Source organism: Myotis nattereri (assembly GCF_964212035.1).
Source record: "Myotis nattereri genome assembly, chromosome: 16".
Classification (NCBI taxonomy): domain Eukaryota; kingdom Metazoa; phylum Chordata; class Mammalia; order Chiroptera; family Vespertilionidae; genus Myotis; species Myotis nattereri.
Genome location: NC_138091.1, coordinates 16,467,166 through 16,478,613, shown reverse-complemented (window position 1 = coordinate 16,478,613; position 11,448 = coordinate 16,467,166). Strand labels below are relative to the sequence as shown.

Below are 11,448 nucleotides of genomic sequence, written 5' to 3'. Positions count from 1 at the left end.
GCCAACCCCGTGCTGGCAAGTCCCTGCTGAAGCGTCTTTTGTGGAACGCTGATGTTCCAGAGCAGGGGCCTCGGCATGTCTGCCTGTATGTCCTTCCCCATCGCTGCAGACCACGATAGAATTTATCAGGTGCGGCGGGCACCCAGGCTGCCACTCTAAGTAGTGAGCAAGGAGAACTGGAGACACCATTGACCAAGGACATAGCCAGAGGGAATTCCTGGGTGGAAGGATGAACTAAATCCTCAATATGCAAAGTGTGGTTGGTGGACCAGCAGCAGTGACATCACCTTGGAGTTTGTTAGAAATGCAGAATCTCGGGCCCATGGAACTAATGATCCTGGGATCCCTAATATTCCAGAATCTCTAAGATGTCCTAAAAACCAGGCTAGAAACTAGCCTGAGACTTTTCTGATTGGCCAATGGGGTGATTTTTATTTTGTTTGAGTTAACATTTTAAAATCAAGAGATACCACATTCAGCCCTAGCCGGTTTGGCTCAGTGGACAGAGCATCAGCCTGGTGACTGAAGAGTCCTGGGTTCAATTCCGGTCAAGGGCATGTGAGCCCGAGTTGCAGGCTCTTGCAGGCTCGATCCCCAGGGGGATTCTCTTTCATCATTGATGTTTCTATCTCTCTCTTCCTCTCTGAATCAATACAGATGTATTTTTTTAAAAGAGATACCACATTTAAAAATATATATACCAAATTTCTCTCTCCTCTGAAATTAAAAGCCCTGCAGAGGGCAACTGCTGGCTCTGCTGGAGCTAAAGAGCAACTGTTCCTCAATCCGAGCTTCACCCTTCAGCTCTCACGGCCCCCATCACTCCCTGTGGACTCCGAGACACCAGGACTCTCTGAGCATCTCTCCTGTACTTGGCTGGTGCCTGCAGGCATTTGATCTCAGGACTCCTGGAGTAACTAGTGTTAGGACTGCAAGTGCTCCTGGAAGTTGCTTTGTCTGGTTTGTAAAATCCTTGAAATCCACAAGCTTGGTGGTCGTGCCCTCCTTCCTAAAGGTAGAAAAATCTAAAGTGCAGCACTTGTAGGTTCTGGTTACTCAAGGTGGTGCTGCTATAGTGAGTAATTTAGTGCATTTTAAAGAAACACACATTTTAAACAGAGTTTGGAGATGATGAATTAAAGATTTTGTAAAAACCTTGATACGCACACAAAATATTTTTAAAATTATGTACATTTTAAAACGTCTCTCTTCAGATTTTCTCTGTACTTAGGTCCCAGGGATCGAGGGCAGATTCTGCATTGCTGGTGCTGGACCCGACAGTGTGGATTTCGCTCTCACTCCCCTGCCTCTTCCCTCCCTTCCCACCCCCCCACCCCCCCCACCCCTCACCCCCCCCCCCACCCTCTCCTTCCTCTCTCCCCGCTGTGAGGGGCCTGGGTAGCTAATGGCCTGTGATTCAGTGAAGCCTCAGGGAAGAGTTGAGCTGGGATTGGTGCAGGGGGATTAGTGTGTGGCTGGGGCAGTGCATTCCCTAGAGGAGGAGGAGGAGGAGGGGGAGGAGGAGGAGGAGGAGGAGGAGGAGGAGGAGGAGGAGGAGTCCAAAACTAGGTTGAGGTAGAAGTGGTGCAGGCAGGGCTGAGCAGGTCCCTTTTCACTCTCAACTCAGCCTTGTTACCAGGCCTCCATCTCAAAGGAGCAGATGTGACTGGGGAGGAGCCTGGTAGAGGAGAGTCCTGTCCTCAGAAAGGACAGCTTGGGGACCACCCACCCCAGAGCTCACAGAGCTAGTGGGAGAAGAGAAGGGAGAAACAATTCAGCCTGCCTCCTCTCTGCCCCTCAAGCCCTCTTTCTCTACCCCTGACTCTCCCTCTCCCGGGCTCCCTGTCTACCTGCCTCTAGGCTCCTCTTTCTCCGTCCCCAGGTCCCCTTTCTGCCTGGCAGTTTATCCCTGCCTTTCTCTGCAGTTCCCCCATTTCTGTGGAACCATTTTTCCCGGACCCAGTCAATATCCTGTAGCTCTGCTACCCCCTGACTCAAGTCCTCTCCACCTATGTACTCCCTCCTGTTGTTCCTAGAACCTGGGCAACTCTTAGCCCAGAGAGCACCTGGCTTGGTCATTAGGCACGCCCCGCCTTCAGATGTGCTCACACTACCTCTGCCAGCTGGTCTGTGCCAGGAGCCCACACTTGGGACTGTCTCCCCTTTGCAATGGCTCTGTGACCAGGACCAGTGATGGCCACAGCAGGGACCTCCCGCAGCTGCTGCTCCTGGGGTCTGGGCCCTGCTCCCCATCCCCTCCTGCAGTAGACACAGGCACCCCCTTTAGGTGATCTGTGATGCTGCATTGTGGGGCTTTGCTCACTGGATCCTCTGGGCTGTGCGCTGTGGGCATCAGGCCAGGTGCAGTGGTGTTGGGATTTGGGGGTGAGGTTTGGGGTTGAAATAAAGGTGTGCTTTCTTCCATTTCATGTTGTGTGGTCTTTTGGCCTGAGTGGTCTGAACACCTCATCCCTGGAATGTTCAAACCTGGCATTGTTGGGGGGGGGGGCTTCAGATAGAGGTGAACCCCAGAGACGGCATAGGCAGGGGGAGGTGAGCCAACCACAACACCCCCCAGAAATTCCTCTGCTCAGGGGGTCTGCTCTGAGGGGGCCAAGTAGGAAGCCTCAGGCCTTTTAGGCTTATAGAAAAGATCAGGGTGTCTGAGGCTCTGGAAATGGGTGGTGTGGCCTCATCCCTTGGTCACAGGCAAGAGAGTGGAAGGGAGAGCCCGGCAGAGCTTGCCTGTGGCCATGACACGTGACCCATGACCTATGAAGGCCAGAGGCCAAGACTGAAGGAACAGAGCCCCCAAATGGGGAAGTGAGGTCCATGGGTCTCTGGGCAGGACCTCGCCAACAACCCACATTCCACCTCTGACCCCTCAAGAGCCTGCCACTGAGAATGAGAGCAGGACAGACCGTCCCAAAGCCACCAATGTGAGACCAGCCCATTGGTTATCCATTTCCTTTTGAGCCCAGCTGTCCCGGCCTCGAGCCTACTGTTCCTGACATGATGACTCATAATGGACATGGGCTGTTCTGCCTTCCCAGCACCCATCCTGCTGAACGGTGGGCAAACATGCCTGCCTCATTCTCAGTCCCTGTGGAACCGACCCCAGACCTCGCCTCCAGTCCTGCCCAGCCCATCCCTTTGGCTGCAGGCCTTGCTTGAAGCACAGGCAGGTGACCTGGACCAGGGAAAAGAAGCTCAGTGCTGAGATGCTCCTGGAAGCCAAGCGAAAACGTTGTCTCTTTTCTCTGGGGTTGCTGAGAGGATGGGACACTGAGTGGTCTTGCCACCACAAAGATAAGGAGCAGAACTGACAGATGGGCAGACGCCCACTCTGGCTGTTCGGGTACCACGGGCTCACAAGTTGTTTTCTTTGCTTAAGCCAGATTGAGTTGGTTTTCGTGCTGTTGTTTTTCATTGTTGTTCTTTGTAGTCAAAATTGTCCTGACAGACAGTCCTCAAAAAAATTATGGAATGCAGTGGGGGCTAGACTGGTTTAACATGAAAGAAACGAGAAAAATGCTGGGCTAGGAGGGAGGAGGCGAGTGCAGGAGAATGATGGAGAGAGCAGTTGAGAGAACAGGCTCTGAGCCAGCCAGAACCTCTCTGTGCTGTGAGGGGAACCTAACCCAGCAAGAGGTTAGGGCAGTGATGGCGAACCTTTTGAGCTCGGCGTGTCAGCATTTTGAAAAACCCTAACTTAACTCTGGTGCCGTGTCACATAGAGAAATTTTTGATATTTGCAACCATAGTAAAACAAAGATTTATATTTTGATATTTATTTTATATATTTAAATGCCATTTAACAAAGGAAATCAACCAAAAAAATGAGTTCGAGCGTCACCTCTGACACGCGTGTCCTAGGTTCGCCATCACTGGGTTAGGACCTGGGGTGAGAAAATGCACACAGCCTTTTTGCCTTGTCAGGAGTCTTGTGCTGACTCAGCATTTAGAAGGTGGAGGAATATTTCTGGGTCCTGCCTGGAAGGAGGACATGCAAATGAGAGTGTGAATGGTCTCTAATCTCAGCGCAGCGCCTGCTGTCAACACGCAATAAGTCAGCGGTTCTCAACCTGTGGGTCGCGACCCCTTTGGCGGTCGAATGACCCTTTCACAGGGGTCGCCTAAGACCATCCTGCATATCAGATATTTACATTACGATTCATAACAGTAGCAACATTACAGTTATGAAGTAGCAACGAAAATAATTTTATGGTTGGGTCCCAACATGAGGATTGTATTTAAAGGGCCAGAAGGTTGAGAACCACTGCTAAGTAATGAGTAAGTGACTAGACTTTGACAGGGAGATTAGGGTGGGGCCGATGGCTCTCCCTGCTGCCTGAGTGAGGAAGGGAGTAGAGAAATTGGGGAGGACACCTGTGATGTCTGGAAAACCTAGGCTCCTGCAGGGTGGGGCTTGCTTCTCTTGGCTAGAGACTCACCCATCCAAACTAAAACCACTTGTCACCTCCACCAGAGACACCCCACCTCACCATCCACCCCTGAGCTTGTGTCTTTGGCCCTGGACCCCGAGAAGGGCGTGCTGTCCAGGCATTTACCTATTCTGCTCCCAGGGAACTTGGATCCTGCCGTTTGGAAAGCACATGCCCGCACACCCCCAATCCTCTTTCCTCACACCATTTTGCACACATGAACACGGCTCCAGCTGTGAAAGGACTTGGAGACTGGGTGTCCGGCAGACCTCGGGCTCAGGAAGCAAACCCAGTAGCTCAGAGTCTGGGCCTCAGGTGCTTCTCAAGGGTGCTCTGGGGAAGTTCCTGTTACAGGCAGTTCCGCTTCATGCCGCCTGATTCTTCCCTGAAATCTCGCAATTTAAACTCCAAAACAACACCTGTGTCATCAGATTGTAAAAGAGTTTTGACTTGGTGGGATATGAACATTTTATATCTCTCCAGTCAGGGCCTTCAAAACTTTAGTCCAGTTGAAAACTCCAACCTTCTCTCTGCTCTAAATGTCTGCTCCCAACCTCGCCTTTCAGGGACCTGGGGTGGGAGGAGTGCATGTCTGCTCCTTCCTGCCTCCCCCAACTCTGGCTCCATGATCTGGAGAGGAGGGACATGGGGGCAAAATTCCATCTTGGGAACCCTGCCTCTCACTCTTCAACTGAGAAATACAGAGGGAGCTTGACTGGTCACCTGCTGGAGAAGTTGCCCTGGTCTCACGGGGCTGCTTGCTGATGGCGGCAGGTGGGAGGGTGGGCAGTCCCTGCCCACATGGGCATGTGCAGGGGTGGGCTCACTACAAAGTGAAAAACGTTGAAACTTCACGGCCCCTCACTTATGCAAACCACTTCCAAGCCCCCCAGCCAATTTTGTTTTCTTTTTTCAAATATATTTTTATTGATTTCAGAGAGATAGGGAGAGGGAGAGATAGAAACATCAATAAAGAGAATCATTGACTGGCTGCCTCCTGCACACCCCCTACTGGGGATGGAACCCACAAGGGAATCCACCAAGACTCCTGGTTCACAGGCCAACGCTCAACCACTGAGCCACATCTTTTCTTTTCTTTTCTTTCTTTTCTTTTTGTTAATTCTCACCCCGAGGATATTTTTCCCACTGATCCTTAGAAAGAGTGGAAGGAAGGGGAGAGACAGAAAGAAACATCGATGTGGGAGAGACACTTCTATTGGTTGCAAGTGCCCTTGACCAGAATTGAACCTCAGACCCTTCAGTCAGCGGGCCGACACTCTATCCACTGAGCCAAACCGGCTAGGGCTGCTTCCTTTTCATAAAGAGGACCTTCAAACTGGAAAAGCTTCAGGTCCTCCCGCCGTTTGGACCCATCCTGGGTGTGGCCCCCTGGGAATTCGGGTTCAGCTTACCGTGGCCCTCTTTGTTACTAGACCCCTCGGAAAGCAGCTGCTCTGTCTCTCCTTATCCCAGCAGAGGCAGCACCGTGTCCCTCTCTGGGCACCACAGCCCCCGTGTGCCCCATGCCTGTCGGGGACCCCCGAGAATTCCCTAGGTTCAGTCTGTCCTCTGACCTCCATCCTCCTCCAAGAGGAGCCCCAAGAACTAGCCTCTTCCTCCTGCCCCCAGGCCACAGGGAACGGACCAGGAACTACCACAGCCTTCTCCTCAGGCCCCTGCCTGACTCCGCTCTGTTCCGCAGCCCAGCTCTGCCCAGCCCGCAATGTGCTGCCCATCCCCCACCCTCAAAGGCACCTCCAGTCTCCGTACATGATTCTGCCAGAGAACTTGGCATTTGTTGTAAGGAAGGGTAGCCCCTTCCCAGATGCTGTATCCCACCCTGGCCATGGTGCCACTGGGAGCGTAGCTCAGTCTCCCTGCCGCCCCTGGAGACTGGCCACTCCTTCACATCCTCTCAGGGAGGGGCCGGGAACCCCTACCAACAAGAGCAGGAGGAGCCCTGCCCAGCCTACCCCCAGCAGAGCTTCAGGCAGGAATACCTTGACCCCCTGTACTAATAACTGGTAAGGCGCCAGGGTGCGGTCAGTGGGCACAGGTACCCCGGGGCGGGTTTGGCGATCAAAGAAGAGCAGACGGACTTCGCCTATGACTCGGATGTCCCTGGGCATGTGTCAGGGTACCTTCACACAGAGGGTTTCCCCCGACCCTCTCCAGGTGGCCGGACCGTGGGCTCTGGCTGGGAGAAACCTGGGCGTCCAGTCCCAGATGATGTCTGCGTCGACCCTGAGAAGTCTGGAGGAGACATCAAGCAGGAAGGGGTTGGAGCATTCCGAGAGAGACCACCCTGCCAGCGCCGAGTCCCTTGCAGGGTGGCGGTTTCTGGTGGCCCTGCCAGTGACCCAACAAATGCCCACTTCACTGCCTGGGTGGGCCGGGGGATGGAGTTCAACCCAATTGGTCCTGAGGAGGTGGCTGGCGAGCATTATGTGTAACAGTTCGTGTGCGAGCCTGAGGCCCTCTTCTCTCTGGCCTTCCCGGGCCATCAGCGTCCAGCGCTCAAGGCCGAGTTTGACAGGCCAGTCGGTGAGGAAGACACAGTCCCTTTGTCTCAATTGGATGAGAGCCCTGCCTACCCCCCAGTGCTGGGGTCCAACCCCAGCGGGTCCAGGGGTCCCCAAAGGTGTGGATGGAGTCGGCGAAGAAGGAAGGACACGGAGACAGCGTTCAGTTGATCAGCAGCCTTGCCAGGATCTCTAGCCAGGATCTCCAGCAAAGTTCTGGTTAGGATCTCCAGCCAGGTTCTGTAGTCATGTTCCCTCACTAGGTTCTCCAGCCAGGTTCTGTCCAGGTTCTCCAGCCAGGTTCAGTCACCAGGTTCTAGTCAGGTTCTCTTGCCATGTTCTATCCAGGTTCTGTAGCCAGGTTCTGTCTCTAGGTTCTTCAGCCAGGTTCTCTCGCTAGGTTCTGTCTCTAGGTTCTGTTGCCAGTTTCTGTCCAGGATCTTTTGCCATGTTCTCTCCAGCGAAGTTCTTCTGTCTCTAGGTTCTGTCTCTTGGTTCTGTCTTCTAAGTTCTGTGTTGTTACATCTGTATTTATACCAGTTGATTCCAATCCTATCAATCTCTATTCCAAAGGTTAGGGCGTTTCTTATCTCCATTCCAGGGGGTAAAGATTATGTAGCTTAAGCATGATTGTTCATAGTTAAAGTGATTAATTACCCGCCTGGCACTTAGTTAAGAGGTTTTATTCCCTCCCTAACTTCAGGGGAAAATCCCTACCTGGGGAAACAACCTTTCTCAGAGACCTTGGTTAAAACACATAGTGCCAAGAAGGTGAGCAAACATATTAAGAAGAGTATGCCATATATATGCCAGGTCCCTTGAAACAGCAAGCATGGACCGGCTCCCAGCACCCCAGAGCTGGCTGGCTCTGCCCAGCCCTTTGGCCCCAAGGGTGGCCACTCCTACTGGCCCCTGGCAGCTGCTCCCTGGCCACCGGGGGCTGCTCTGGGTACACAGAGATGAATTTGGCGTGGGGGAAACCCTCACTCTGAAACACACACATGTCTTTGGAGCAGATCCATTGGCCTGTCAGCCGCCCTTGGCCAAGTGGAGACACTGCGAGTGCCAAGTTGGAGCCTCAGAAACTCCTGGGGGTTTCACTTCTGGCCTCCCCCTAGGTCCAGCTTAGAGGCCAAGCCCCTCTCCCTCTCTCCAGTCACGAAGAACAAGAGTTTGTTCGGTTCTGGGAGACAAAGAAAGGGCGTCCCCACTTTATCGTGGTGGGGAGGATGCACGGAGCTCCCCAGATCGCCCACTGTGGGGAGGCAAAGCCTGGATCCTGCACACCACTCCCGGCTGTGGCCCTGGAGGGTCCTGCTCCTCAGCTCTTGGTGCTCCGTGTTCCCAGGGACCGGACCGGACCGGGGGAGGCTGGGGGGAGGAGCCTGCCAGGGGGCGGGGCTGCTGGTGGGGCAGGGAGGGCTGGGTTCCTGCTCTGAGGGACCTTTGTTCTGCCTCTTCCTAGGCCCAGGCCTGGGATATCACCTCTACCACATCTGCCAGACCCTAATAAAGGCCCCTGCTTCTCCTGTACAAAAACAGAAAAAAGAATGGATGGTCTGGGCAAAGAATATTAATAGACTACTCCAAATTAGATATACAAATGGCCAATAAGCTATTATTTTTTAAAATATATTTCTTATTGATTTCAGAGAGAGGGATGGAGAGGGGAGAGAGAAACATTAATGATAAGAGAGAATCATTGATAGGCTGCCTCCTGCACGCCCCCTACTGGGGATCGAGCCCGCAACTGGGCACGTGCCCTGTCAGGAATTGAACAGTGTGACCTCCTGGTTGATGCTCGACCACTGGGCTCACTGGCCTGGCAGCATTAGTTATTAGTATTCACCCCATAGAACCAGGTTTCCCTTCTAAATCTTCCTCACGAGAGACCTCCTTGCGATGTCCCTGGCCTCCCCGCTTTGCCCGGCTGGCCTCTCATCTCCCCCCATTAACCTGCATAACAACCCTTCCCAGGCGCTGGGATCTAGGACAGCAGAGCTCATGGGCCTCACATGACTCCGTGTTTTGCCGCATGGAATGCAGTGTTTACTGTGGCAACTCAGCTCTTCTGGAATTTGCCCCCTTTCCATTCTTCCCCCTCAGCACACACTGAGTCTAGGGGGGCCAGGCACCCCGATTCTCCCTCACTCCTTATCCAACCGCTGCCCCTTCTTCAAGCCCAGCTCTTGCCCCACCTCCCCTTGAAGACTTCAGGGACCCCTCCCCAGCCCAGCCCCACCCACCTATGAACACCCATAGCTGGAGCTGCCTGTGTCAAAACCCTCCTTTAAAAAAAAAAATGTTTTTTAATTGATTTCAGAGAGAGAGAGATGGAAACATCAATGGTGAGAGGGAATTATGGGTTGGTTACTTCCTGCACGCCCCCTATTGGGGATGGAGCCTGCAACCCGGGCATGTGCCCTGGCTGGGAATTGAACCTGTGACCTCCTGGTTCATAGGTTGATGCTCAACCACTGAGCCACGCCAGCTGGGCTCCTCAAAACCCTTCTTAGTAACGGATCCACACACCCTTCATGAGCCCTACTCTGCTGGGCGGATGCCGTGGTGAGAGAGGCAGACCCTTCTCTGCCCTTTGGGAACCAACAGTGGAGATGGACCCAACCTGCTAGTCCCAACCCAGCGGGGGCAGGGGGTGGTGAGGGTGGCAGCTGACGTGTACTCCTTCCCTATGGTTTGATCAAGCTCAAAAGGCTGGGCTGTAACTGCCTGCCGAGCCAGCAAGCCGCAAAACGTGAGGGGCGAGAGGTGGGCAGGGGCTGTGGCTGGTGGAGAACTCATGCTTGTCTGATGGGGACAGCGGCACCTCAGCTCTGACTACAGCCAGATCTTTAGATTTGCAAGAGCAATTAGACATTTTCTAGTGTTTAAGTGCTGGCCATTGATTCCACTTGGCATCTGCAGACCAACTCTGGCTCTCGGGCCCTCTGTTGGCTCCCCCTGGTGGAGAGGAAGCTGGGCTCAGTGGTTTATAAACTGTGTGCTTGGCCATTTTCTTTCTCTGGCCTCAATGTCTTCCTTTTGGGGCAGCTGGTCTCAGCAACTTTTGTCTCCCATGGGCTGCATCACCTCCCAACTGCTAGTCACCCGTGTTCCCAGAGCCCTAGGCATCGGCTGCCCAGACGACACTGCAGTGAGCAGTGAGCAGGGGCTCGGAGCTGCAGGCCTGGCTCAGGGAAGGCTTCCAGGAGGGTTTCTAAGCCGCATGAGCTCAGGTGAGGTGCCCGTCCCCGTCTTCCACCCTCAAGACCCCCCTTCCCCAGGGCAGCAGCCCCTTGGGTGTCAGCTCCATTCTCTCCACCCCACTCCTGGCTCGGGGTCCTTGGTGCCCTAGAGAGCTTCGCTGGCCCTGTCAAGTATCTCACCTGCTCAGCCCACCATGCTGCCAGCAACAGCGGTGGGGTGAGCCGGTGGCAGCCCTGGCGGCCAAGCAGGGCCACAGGAGGAGTGGGCCTGGCAGGAGCACTGGCAGCCCTGTGCTTACTGAGTGTGGGGGCTCGGTTTGAATTCCGCGCCTGGGCGCCCAGGATTCCCACCGCTGTAGATCTGGGGTTCCTGCAGCCCCCCAGCTAGATCTGGGGCCTCATTCCCTGAGGCCAATGCCACCCGCCATGCCATCCTGCTCTTCTGGGACATCAGCGATGAAACCAAGGACACTGCGAGCAGGGCGCGGGGTGGGAGAGGAGGTGTCTCGGGTTCCAGGAGAGCGGGTGGGTGAGGAGGGGGTCTGGGGACACTGGGTTCCTTGGAGGGACACTTAGCAGGCTGGGCCCTTTGACGTGGGTCTCTGAGAGTTTGGTGAGGGTGGCAGGGGTTCCTAGCAGGGGGAGCTTAGAGGGGTCTGGGTTTCCTGCACGCGGGCTGAGGGCAGTCCCTTGGCCAGGGTGTCTGGAGGTTTATGTTTCAAGTTGGACAGGTTGGGTGGTCTAGGTTCCTAGGTGGGCGGGTCTCGGATGGTGGTCTGTGTCCTCGAGTGGGTTTTCTGGCGGCTGGGGTCCCTGGTGGCCTGGGTGCCTGAGCTGGGGGACTGGAGACGGACCGGAATGGCTCTGGGTTGAAACGTGAGGCTGCGGCATCACGGAGCAGAGGTCCCAGCCATCCCTCCTGCGGTCCCCGGCGGGACACTTCACCGAGGGGCCCGCAGCGGCCCACAGGAGTCGCCTGGTCCTTCTTTCGTGGGACATCGGGGAGCAGAACCAAAGCCTGACGCTGCCCTGCACCTACCCGGACCCCCGCGGGCGTGGAAAACAGCCGCGAGAGCCAGCCCTTCCCTCCCCATCACCTCCGACCCTCACCTCCCGCCTTCCCCTCCCGGCAGGAACCGCCGCCCGGTGCGCCGACAGGACAGACGCAGGGCTCGCGCGGGAAGCGTTTTTTGTTTTTTGTTTTTTTTGTTTTATGCTGTCTGTATTTTCTTAAATAGCCGGGCGCGGGGCGGGGAGAGGCGAGGGGGGGCGGTC

General features: G+C 54.8%; 1 pseudogene across 1 annotated transcript; it reads left to right on the top strand.

The window, feature by feature from the left end:
• The first annotated feature begins 3,025 nt into the window (after positions 1–3,025).
• LOC308531801 (ETS translocation variant 4-like) lies at positions 3,026–8,096 on the top strand (annotated as a pseudogene). The gene is made up of 5 exons: positions 3,026–3,071; positions 6,148–6,245; positions 6,482–7,045; positions 7,826–7,916; positions 8,086–8,096. The product of its transcript is annotated as an ETS translocation variant 4-like (transcript).
• The last annotated feature ends 3,352 nt before the right edge of the window (positions 8,097–11,448 follow it).